Here is an 18,818-nt window from a genome sequence, read left to right as displayed (position 1 = left end):
CACACACACACCGACAACACACCGACAACACACACACGCACACACCGACAACACACACACCGACAACACACACACACACACCGACAACACACACAGACACACACCGACAACACACACACACAGACACACACACACCGACAACACACACACACCGATAACACACACACACCGACAACACACACACACACACACCGACAACACACACACACACACACACCGACAACACACACACACACACCGACAACACACGCACACACACACCGACAACACACACACACACACAACAAACACACACACACACACACACACACCGACAACACACACACACACACACACACACCGACAACACACACACACACACCGACAACACACACACACACACACCAACAACACACACACACACAACACACACACACACACCGACAACACACACTCACACACATCGACAACACACACACACACACACACCGACAACACACACACACACACCGACTACACACACACACTGACAACACACACACACACACACACACACACCGACAACACACACACACACCGACAACACACACACACACAACACACACACACCGACAACACACACACACACCGACAACACACACACACACCGACAACACACACACACACACACACACACACTGACAACACACACACACACACCGACAACACACACACACACACACACACACCGACAACACACACACACCGACAACACACACACACACACACCGACAACACACACACACACAACACACACACACACACACCGACAACACACACTCACACACATCGACAACACACACACACACACCGACAACACACACACACACACACACCGACTACACACACACACCGACAACACACACACACACACACACACCGACAACACACACACACACCGACAACACACACACACACAACACACACACACCGACAACACACACACACACCGACAACACACACACACACACCGACAACACACACACACACAAACCGACAACACACACACAGACACACCGACAACACACACACACCGACAACACACACACACACCGACAACACACACACACACACACACACACCGACAACACACACACACACACCGACAACACATACACACACACACACCGACAACACACACACACACACACTGACAACACACACACACACCGACAACACACCGACAACACACACACACAAACACCGACAACACACACACACCGACAACACACACACACACACACACCGACAACACACACACACACACACCGACAACACACCGACAACACACACACGCACACACCGACAACACACACACCGACAACACACACACACACCGACAACACACACACACACACCGACAACACACACACACACACACCGACAACACACCGACAACACACACACACAAACACCGACAACACACACACACCGACAACACACACACACACACACACCGACAACACACACACACACACACCATCAATACACACACACACAACACACACACACACACCGACAACACACACACACCGACAACACACAAACACACACCGACAACACACACACACACACACCGACAACACACCGACAACACACACACGCACACACCGACAACACACACACCGACAACACACACACACACACCGACAACACACACACACACACACCGACAACACACACACACACACACACATCGACAACACACACACACCGATAACACACACACACCGACAACACACACACACACACACCGACAACACACACACACACACCGACAACACACACACACACACACACACACCGACAACAAACACACACACACCGACAACACACGCACACACACACCGACAACACACACACACACAACACACACACACACACACCAACAACACACACACACACACACACACACCGACAACACACACACACACACCGACAACACACACACACACAGACCGACAACACACACACACACAACACACACACACAGACCGACAACACACACTCACACACATCGACAACACACACACACACACAGACAACACACACACACACACACACCGACAACACACACACACCGACAACACACACACACACACACACACACACACACACACACACCGACAACACACACACACACCGACAACACACACACACAACACACACACACCGACAACACACACACACACACACACACCGACAACACACACACACACACACCGACAACACACACACACACACAAACCGACAACACACACACAGACACACACACACCGACAACACACACACACCGACAACACACACACACACACACACACACACACACCGACAACACACACACACACCGACAACCCACCGACAACACACACACACAAACACCGACAACACACACACACCGACAACACACACACACACACACACCGACAACACACACACACACACACCATCAACACACACACACACAACACACACACACCGACAACACACACACACACACACCGACAACACACACACACACACCGACAACACACACACACACCGACAACACACCGACAACACACACACGCACACACCGACAACACACACACCGACAACACACACACACACACCGACAACACACACAGACACACACCGACAACACACACACACAGACACACACACACCGACAACACACACACACCGATAACACACACACACCGACAACACACACACACACACACCGACAACACACACACACACACACACCGACAACACACACACACACACCGACAACACACGCACACACACACCGACAACACACACACACACAACAAACACACACACACACACACACACCGACAACACACACACACACACACACACCGACAACACACACACACACACCGACAACACACACACACACACACCGACAACACACACACACACAACACACACACACACACCGACAACACACACTGACACACATCGACAACACACACACACACACACCGACAACACACACACACACACACCGACAACACACACACACACAACACACACACACACCGACAACACACACTCACACACATCGACAACACACACACACACACACACCGACAACACACACACACACACACCGACTACACACACACAACGACAACACACACACACACACACACACACACACCGACAACACACACACACACACCGACAACACACACACACCTACAACACACACACACACACACCGACAACACACACACACACAACACACACACACACACACCGACAACACACACTCACACACATCGACAACACACACACACACACCGACAACACACACACACACACACCGACTACACACACACACCGACAACACACACACACACACACACACACCGACAACACACACACACACCGACAACACACACACACACAACACACACACACCGACAACACACACACCGACAACACACACACACACACCGACAACACACACACACACACCGACAACACACACACACACACACCGACAACACACCGACAACACACACACACAAACACCGACAACACACACACACCGACAACACACACACACACACACACCGACAACACACACACACACACACCATCAATACACACACACACAACACACACACACACACCGACAACACACACACACCGACAACAGACAAACACACACCGACAACACACACACACACACACCGACAACACACCGACAACACACACACGCACACACCGACAACACACACACCGACAACACACACACACACACCGACAACACACACACACACACACACCGACAACACACACACACACACCGACAACACACACACACACACACACACACCGACAACAAACACACACACACCGACAACACACGCACACACACACCGACAACACACACACACACAACACACACACACACACACCAACAACACACACACACACACACACACACCGACAACACACACACACACACCGACAACACACACACACACAGACCGACAACACACACACACACAACACACACACACAGACCGACAACACACACTCACACACATCGACAACACACACACACACACAGACAACACACACACACACACACACCGACAACACACACACACCGACAACACACACACACACACACACACACACCGACAACACACACACACACCGACAACACACACACACAACACACACACACCGACAACACACACACACACACACACCGACAACACACACACACACACACCGACAACACACACACACACACACACAAACCGACAACACACACACAGACACACCGACAACACACACACACCGACAACACACACACACCGACAACACACACACACACACCAACAACACACACACACACCGACAACACACACACACACACAACACACACACACACACACCGAAACACACACACACACACACACACACGGACAACACACACACACACCGACAACCCACCGACAACACACACACACAAACACCGACAACACACACACACCGACAACACACACACACACACACCGACAACACACACACACACACACCATCAACACACACACACACAACACACACACACACACCGACAACACACACACACACACACCGACAACACACACACACACACCGACAACACACACACACACCGACAACACACCGACAACACACACACGCACACACCGACAACACACACACCGACAACACACACACACACACCGACAACACACACAGACACACACCGACAACACACACACACAGACACACACACACCGACAACACACACCGATAACACACACACACCGACAACACACACACACACACACCGACAACACACACACACACACACACCGACAACACACACACACACACCGACAACACACGCACACACACACCGACAACACACACACACACAACAAACACACACACACACACACACACCGACAACACACACACACACACACACACCGACAACACACACACACACACCGACAACACACACACACACACACCGACAACACACACACACACAACACACACACACACACCGACAACACACACTCACACACATCGACAACACACACACACACACACACCGACAACACACACACACACACACCGACTACACACACACACCGACAACACACACACACAACACACACACACCGACAACACACACACACACCGACAACACACACACACACCGACAACACACACACACACACTGACAACACACACACACCGACAACACACACACACACACACACACACACCGACAACACACACACACACCGACAACACACACACACACAACACACACACACTGACAACACACACACCGACAACACACACACACACCGACAACACACACACACACCGACAACACACACACACACACACCGACAACACACCGACAACACACACACACAAACACCGACAACACACACACACCGACAACACACACACACACACACACACACCGACAACACACACACACACCATCAATACACACACACACAACACACACACACACACCGACAACACACACACACCGACAACACACAAACACACACCGACAACACACACACACACACACCGACAACACACCGACAACACACACACGCACACACCGACAACACACACACCGACAACACACACACACACACACCGACAACACACACACACACACACACCGACAACACACACACACACACACACACATCGACAACACACACACACCGATAATACACACACACCGACAACACACACACACACACACCGACAACACACACACACACACCGACAACACACACACACACACACACACACACCGACAACAAACACACACACACCGACAACACACACACACACACACCGACAACACACACACACACAACACACACACACACACACCGACAACACACACTCACACACATCGACAACACACACACACACACCGACAACACACACACACACACACCGACTACACACACACACCGACAACACACACACACACACACACACCGACAACACACACACACACCGACAACACACACACACACAACACACACACCGACAACACACACACACACCGACAACACACACACACACACCGACAACACACACACACACAAACCGACAACACACACACAGACACACCGACAACACACACACACCGACAACACACACACACACACCGACAACACACACACACACACACACACCGACAACACACACACACACACCGACAACACATACACACACACACACCGACAACACACACACACACACACACTGACAACACACACACACACCGACAACACACCGACAACACACACACACAAACACCGACAACACACACACACCGACAACACACACACACACACACACCGACAACACACACACACACACACCGACAACACACCGACAACACACACACGCACACACCGACAACACACACACCGACAACACACACCGACAACACACACACACACACACCGACAACACACACACACACACACCGACAACACACCGACAACACACACACACAAACACCGACAACACACACACACCGACAACACACACACACACACACACCGACAACACACACACACACACACCATCAATACACACACACACAACACACACACACACACCGACAACACACACACACCGACAACACACAAACACACACCGACAACACACACACACACACACCGACAACACACCGACAACACACACACGCACACACCGACAACACACACACCGACAACACACACACACACACCGACAACACACACACACACACACACACCGACAACACACACACACACACACACATCGACAACACACACACACCGATAACACACACACACCGACAACACACACACACACACACCGACAACACACACACACACACCGACAACACACACACACACACACACACACCGACAACAAACACACACACACCGACAACACACGCACACACACACCGACAACACACACACACACAGCACACACACACACACACCAACAACACACACACACACACACACACACCGACAACACACACACACACACCGACAACACACACACACACAGACCGACAACACACACACACACAACACACACACACAGACCGAGAACACACACTCACACACATCGACAACACACACACACACACAGACAACACACACACACACACACACCGACAACACACACACACCGACAACACACACACACACACACACACACACACACACACCGACAACACACACACACACCGACAACACACACACACAACACACACACACCGACAACACACACACACACACACACACCGACAACACACACACACACACCGACAACACACACACACACACAAACCGACAACACACACACAGACACACACACACCGACAACACACACACACCGACAACACACACACACAGACACACACACACACACCGACAACACACACACACCGACAACACACACACACACACCAACAACACACACACACACCAACAACACACACACACCGACAACACACACACACACACCGACAACACACACACACACACACACCGACAACACACACACACACCGACAACCCACCGACAACACACACACACAAACACCGACAACACACACACACCGACAACACACACACACACACACACCGACAACACACACACACACACACCATCAACACACACACACACAACACACACACACACACCGACAACACACACACACACACACCGACAACACACACACACACACCGACAACACACACACACACCGACAACACACCGACAACACACACACGCACACACCGACAACACACACACCGACAACACACACACACACACCGACAACACACACAGACACACACCGACAACACACACACACAGACACACACACACCGACAACACACACACACCGATAACACACACACACCGACAACACACACACACACACCGACAACACACACACACACACACACCGACAACGCACACACACACACCGACAACACACGCACACACACACCGACAACACACACACACACAACAAACACACACACACACACACACACCGACAACACACACACACACACACACACCGACAACACACACACACACACCGACAACACACACACACACACACCGACAACACACACACACACAACACACACACACACACCGACAACACACACTCACACACATCGACAACACACACACACACACACCGACAACACACACACACACACACCGACAACACACACACACACAACACACACACACACCGACAACACACACTCACACACATCGACAACACACACACACACACACACCGACAACACACACACACACACACCGACTACACACACACAACGACAACACACACACACACACACACACACACCGACAACACACACACACACACCGACAACACACACACACCTACAACACACACACACACACACCGACAACACACACACACACAACACACACACACACACACCGACAACACACACTCACACACATCGACAACACACACACACACACCGACAACACACACACACACACACCGACTACACACACACACCGACAACACACACACACACACACACACACACACCGACAACACACACACACACACCGACAACACACACACACACAACACACACACACCGACAACACACACACCGACAACACACACAAACACACCGACAACACACACACACACACCGACAACACACACACACACACACCGACAACACACCGACAACACACACACACAAACACCGACAACACACACACACCGACAACACACACACACACACACCGACAACACACACACACACACACCATCAATACACACACACACAACACACACACACACACCGACAACACACACACACCGACAACACACAAACACACACCGACAACACACACACACACACACCGACAACACACCGACAACACACACACGCACACACCGACAACACACACACCGACAACACACACACACACACCGACAACACACACACACACACCGACAACACACACACACACACACACACATCGACAACACACACACACCGATAACACACACACACCGACAACACACACACACACACACCGACAACACACACACACACACCGACAACACACACACACACACACACACACCGACAACAAACACACACACACCGACAACACACGCACACACACACCGACAACACACACACACACAACACACACACACACACACCAACAACACACACACACACACACACACACCGACAACACACACACACACACCGACAACACACACACACACAGACCGACAACACACACACACACAACACACACACACAGACCGACAACACACACTCACACACATCGACAACACACACACACACACAGACAACACACACACACACACACACCGACAACACACACACACCGACAACACACACACACACACACACACCGACAACACACACACACACCGACAACACACACACACACCGACAACACACACTCACACACATCGACAACACACACACACACACACACCGACAACACACACACACACACCCCGACTACACACACACAACGACAACACACACACACACACACACCGACAACACACACACACACACCGACAACACACACACACCTACAACACACACACACACACACCGACAACACACACACACACAACACACACACACACACACCGACAACACACACTCACACACATCGACAACACACACACACACACCGACAACACACACACACACACACCGACTACACACACACACCGACAACACACACACACACACACACACACACCGACAACACACACACACACCGACAACACACACACACACAACACACACACACCGACAACACACACACCGACAACACACACACACACACCGACAACACACACACACACACACCGACAACACACCGACAACACACACACACAAACACCGACAACACACACACACCGACAACACACACACACACACACACCGACAACACACACACACACACACCATCAATACACACACACACAACACACACACACACACCGACAACACACACACACCGACAACACACAAACACACACCGACAACACACACACACACACACCGACAACACACCGACAACACACACACGCACACACCGACAACACACACACCGACAACACACACACACACACCGACAACACACACACACACACACACCGACAACACACACACACACACACACACATCGACAACACACACACACCGATAACACACACACACCGACAACACACACACACACACACCGACAACACACACACACACACCGACAACACACACACACACACACACACACCGACAACAAACACACACACACCGACAACACACGCACACACACACCGACAACACACACACACACAACACACACACACACACACCAACAACACACACACACACACACACACACCGACAACACACACACACACACCGACAACACACACACACACAGACCGACAACACACACACACACAACACACACACACAGACCGACAACACACACTCACACACATCGACAACACACACACACACACAGACAACACACACACACACACACACACCGACAACACACACACACCGACAACACACACACACACACACACACACACACCGACAACACACACACACACCGACAACACACACACACAACACACACACACCGACAACACACACACACACACACACCGACAACACACACACACACACACCGACAACACACACACACACACACAAACCGACAACACACACACAGACACACCGACAACACACACACACCGACAACACACACACACCGACAACACACACACACACACACACCAACAACACACACACACACCGACAACACACACACACACACAACACACACACACACACACCGAAACACACACACACACACACACACACACCGACAACACACACACACACCGACAACCCACCGACAACACACACACACAAACACCGACAACACACACACACCGACAACACACACACACACACACACCGACAACACACACACACACACACCATCAACACACACACACACAACACACACACACACACCGACAACACACACACACACACACCGACAACACACACACACACACCGACAACACACACACACACCGACAACACACCGACAACACACACACGCACACACCGACAACACACACACCGACAACACACACACACACACCGACAACACACACAGACACACACCGACAACACACACACACAGACACACACACACCGACAACACACACACACCGATAACACACACACACCGACAACACACACACACACACACCGACAACACACACACACACACACACCGACAACACACACACACACACCGACAACACACGCACACACACACCGACAACACACACACACACAACAAACACACACACACACACACACACCGACAACACACACACACACACACACACCGACAACACACACACACACACCGACAACACACACACACACACACCGACAACACACACACACACACCGACAACACACGCACACACACACCGACAACACACACACACACACACACACATCGACAACACACACACACCGATAACACACACACACCGACAACACACACACACACACACCGACAACACACACACACACACCGACAACACACACACACACACACACACACCGACAACAAACACACACACACCGACAACACACGCACACACACACCGACAACACACACACACACAACACACACACACACACACCAACAACACACACACACACACACACACACCGACAACACACACACACACACCGACAACACACACACACACAGACCGACAACACACACACACACAACACACACACACAGACCGACAACACACACTCACAAACATCGACAACACACACACACACACAGACAACACACACACACACACACACCGACAACACACACACACCGACAACACACACACACACACACACACACACACACCGACAACACACACACACACCGACAACACACACACACAACACACACACACCGACAACACACACACACACACACACCGACAACACACACACACACACACCGACAACACACACACACACACACAAACCGACAACACACACACAGACACACCGACAACACACACACACCGACAACACACACACACCGACAACACACACACACACACCAACAACACACACACACACCGACAACACACACACACACACAACACACACACACACACACCGAAACACACACACACACACACACACACACCGACAACACACACACACACCGACAACCCACCGACAACACACACACACAAACACCGACAACACACACACACCGACAACACACACACACACACACACCGACAACACACACACACACACACCATCAACACACACACACACAACACACACACACACACCGACAACACACACACACACACACCGACAACACACACACACACACCGACAACACACACACACACCGACAACACACCGACAACACACACACGCACACACCGACAACACACACACCGACAACACACACACACACACCGACAACACACACAGACACACACCGACAACACACACACACACACCGACAACACACGCACACACACACCGACAACACACACACACACAACAAACACACACACACACACACACACACCGACAACACACACACACACACACACACCGACAACACACACACACACACCGACAACACACACACACACACACCGACAACACACACACACACAACACACACACACACACCGACAACACACACTCACACACATCGACAACACACACACACACACACACCGACAACACACACACACACACACCGACTACACACACACACCGACAACACACAAACACACACACACACACCGACAACACACACACACACCGACAACACACACACACACAACACACACACACCGACAACACACACACACACCGACAACACACACACACACCGACAACACACACACACACACTGACAACACACACACACACACCGACAACACACACACACACACCGACAACACACACACACCGACAACACACACACACACACACACCGACAACACACACACACACAACACACACACACACACACCGACAACACACACTCACACACATCGACAACACACACACACACACCGACAACACACACACACACACACCGACTACACACACACACCGACAACACACACACACACACACACACACACCGACAACACACACACACACCGACAACACACACACACACAACACACACACACTGACAACACACACACCGACAACACACACACACACCGACAACACACACACACACACACCGACAACACACACACACACACACCGACAACACACCGACAACACACACACACAAACACCGACAACACACACACACCGACAACACACACACACACACACACCGACAACACACACACACACACACCATCAATACACACACACACAACACACACACACACACCGACAACACACACACACCGACAACACACAAACACACACCGACAACACACACACACACACACCGACAACACACCGACAACACACACACGCACACACCGACAACACACACACCGACAACACACACACACACACCGACAACACACACACACACACACACCGACAACACACACACACACACACACACATCGACAACACACACACACCGATAATACACACACACCGACAACACACACACACACACACCGACAACACACACACACACACCGACAACACACACACACACACACACACACCGACAACAAACACACACACACCGACAACACACACACACACACACCGACAACACACACACACACAACACACACACACACACACCGACAACACACACTCACACACATCGACAACACACACACACACACCGACAACACACACACACACACACCGACTACACACACACACCGACAACACACACACACACACACCGACAACACACACACACACCGACAACACACACACACACAACACACACACACCGACAACACACACACCGACAACACACACACACACCGACAACACACACACACACAAAGCGACAACACACACACAGACACACCGACAACACACACACACCGACAACACACACACACACACCGACAACACACACACACACACACACACCGACAACACACACACACACACCGACAACACATACACACACACACACCGACAACACACACACACACACTGACAACACACACACACACCGACAACACACCGACAACACACACACACAAACACCGACAACACACACCGACAACACACACACACACACACACCGACAACACACACACACACACACCGACAACACACCGACAACACACACACGCACACACCGACAACACACACACCGACAACACACACACACACCGACAACACACACACACACACACCGACAACACACACACACACACACCGACAACACACCGACAACACACACACACAAACACCGACAACACACACACACCGACAACACACACACACACACACACCGACAACACACACACACACACACCATCAATACACACACACACAACACACACACACACACCGACAACACACACACACCGACAACACACAAACACACACCGACAACACACACACACACACACCGACAACACACCGACAACACACACACGCACACACCGACAACACACACACCGACAACACACACACACACACCGACAACACACACACACACACACACAGCGACAACACACACACACACACACACATCGACAACACACACACACCGATAACACACACACACCGACAACACACACACACACACACCGACAACACACACACACACACCGACAACACACACACACACACACACACACCGACAACAAACACACACACACCGACAACACACGCACACACACACCGACAACACACACACACACAACACACACACACACACACCAACAACACACACACACACACACACACACCGACAACACACACACACACACCGACAACACACACACACACAGACCGACAACACACACACACACAACACACACACACAGACCGACAACACACACTCACACACATCGACAACACACACACACACACAGACAACACACACACACACACACCGACAACACACACACACCGACAACACACACACACACACACACACACACACCGACAACACACACACACACCGACAACACACACACACAACACACACACACCGACAACACACACACACACACACACACACACCGACAACACACACACACACACACCGACAACACACACACACACACAAACCGACAACACACACACAGACACACACACACCGACAACACACACACACCGACAACACACACACACACACACACACACACACACACCGACAACACACACACACCGACAACACACACACACACACCAACAACACACACACACACCGACAACACACACACACCGACAACACACACACACACACACCGACAACACACACACACACACCGACAACACACACACACACCGACAACCCACCGACAACACACACACACAAACACCGACAACACACACACACCGACAACACACACACACACACACACCGACAACACACACACACACACACCATCAACACACACACACACAACACACACACACACACCGACAACACACACACACACACACCGACAACACACACACACACACCGACAACACACACACACACCGACAACACACCGACAACACACACACGCACACACCGACAACACACACACCGACAACACACACACACACACCGACAACACACACAGACACACACCGACAACACACACACACAGACACACACACACCGACAACACACACACACCGATAACACACACACACCGACAACACACACACACACACACCGACAACACACACACACACACACACCGACAACACACACACACACACCGACAACACACGCACACACACACCGACAACACACACACACACAACAAACACACACACACACACACACACCGACAACACACACACACACACACACACCGACAACACACACACACACACCGACAACACACACACACACACACCGACAACACACACACACACAACACACACACACACACCGACAACACACACTCACACACATCGACAACACACACACACACACACCGACAACACACACACACACACACCGACAACACACACACACACAACACACACACACACCGACAACACACACTCACACACATCGACAACACACACACACACACACACCGACAACACACACACACACACACCGACTACACACACACAACGACAACACACACACACACACACACACACACCGACAACACACACACACACACCGACAACACACACACACCTACAACACACACACACACACACCGACAACACACACACACACAACACACACACACACACACCGACAACACACACTCACACACATCGACAACACACACACACACACCGACAACACACACACACACACACCGACTACACACACACACCGACAACACACACACACACACACACACACACCGACAACACACACACACACCGACAACACACACACACACAACACACACACACCGACAACACACACACCGACAACACACACACACACACCGACAACACACACACACACACCGACAACACACACACACACACACCGACAACACACCGACAACACACACACACAAACACCGACAACACACACACACCGACAACACACACACACACACACACCGACAACACACACACACACACACCATCAATACACACACACACAACACACACACACCGACAACACACACACACCGACAACACACAAACACACACCGACAACACATACACACACACACCGACAACACACCGACAACACACACACGCACACACCGACAACACACACACCGACAACACACACACACACACCGACAACACACACACACACACACACCGACAACACACACACACACACACACACATCGACAACACACACACACCGATAACACACACACACCGACAACACACACACACACACACCGACAACACACACACACACACCGACAACACACACACACACACACACACACCGACAACAAACACACACACACCGACAACACACGCACACACACACCGACAACACACACACACACAACACACACACACACACACCAACAACACACACACACACACACACACACCGACAACACACACACACACACCGACAACACACACACACACAGACCGACAACACACACACACACAACACACACACACAGACCGACAACACACACTCACACACATCGACAACACACACAAACACACAGACAACACACACACACACACACCGACAACACACACACACACACACCATCAACACACACACACACAACACACACACACACACCGACAACACACACACACACACACCGACAACACACACACACACACCGACAACACACACACACACCGACAACACACCGACAACACACACACGCACACACCGACAACACACACACCGACAACACACACACACACACCGACAACACACACAGACACACACCGACAACACACACACACAGACACACACACACCGACAACACACACACACCGATAACACACACACACCGACAACACACACACACACACACCGACAACACACACACACACACACACCGACAACACACACACACACACCGACAACACACGCACACACACACCGACAACACACACACACACAACAAACACACACACACACACACACACCGACAACACACACACACACACACACACCGACAACACACACACACACACCGACAACACACACACACACACACCGACAACACACACACACACAACACACACACACACACCGACAACACACACTCACACACATCGACAACACACACACAAACACACCGACAACACACACACACACACACCGACAACACACACACACACAACACACACACACACCGACAACACACACTCACACACATCGACAACACACACACACACACACACCGACAACACACACACACACACACCGACTACACACACACAACGACAACACACACACACACACACACACACACCGACAACACACACACACACACCGACAACACACACACACACCTACAACTCACACACACACACACCGACAACACACACACACACAACACACACACACACACCGACAACACACACTCACACACATCGACAACACACACACACACACCGACAACACACACACACACACACCGACTACACACACACACCGACAACACACACACACACACACACACACACCGACAACACACACACACACCGACAACACACACACACACAACACACACACACCGACAACACACACACCGACAACACACACACACACACCGACAACACACACACACACACCGACAACACACACACACACACACCGTCAACACACCGACAACACACACACACAAACACCGACAACACACACACACCGACAACACACACACACACACACACCGACAACACACACACACACACACCATCAATACACACACACACAACACACACACACCGACAACACACACACACCGACAACACACAAACACACACC

The sequence above is a fragment of the Salmo salar genome, chromosome 28 (assembly GCF_965601325.2).
Source record: "Salmo salar chromosome 28, fSalSal1, whole genome shotgun sequence".
In the NCBI taxonomy this organism is placed as follows: Eukaryota; Metazoa; Chordata; class Actinopteri; order Salmoniformes; family Salmonidae; genus Salmo; species Salmo salar.
Note: the sequence above shows the minus strand (reverse complement) of the source record.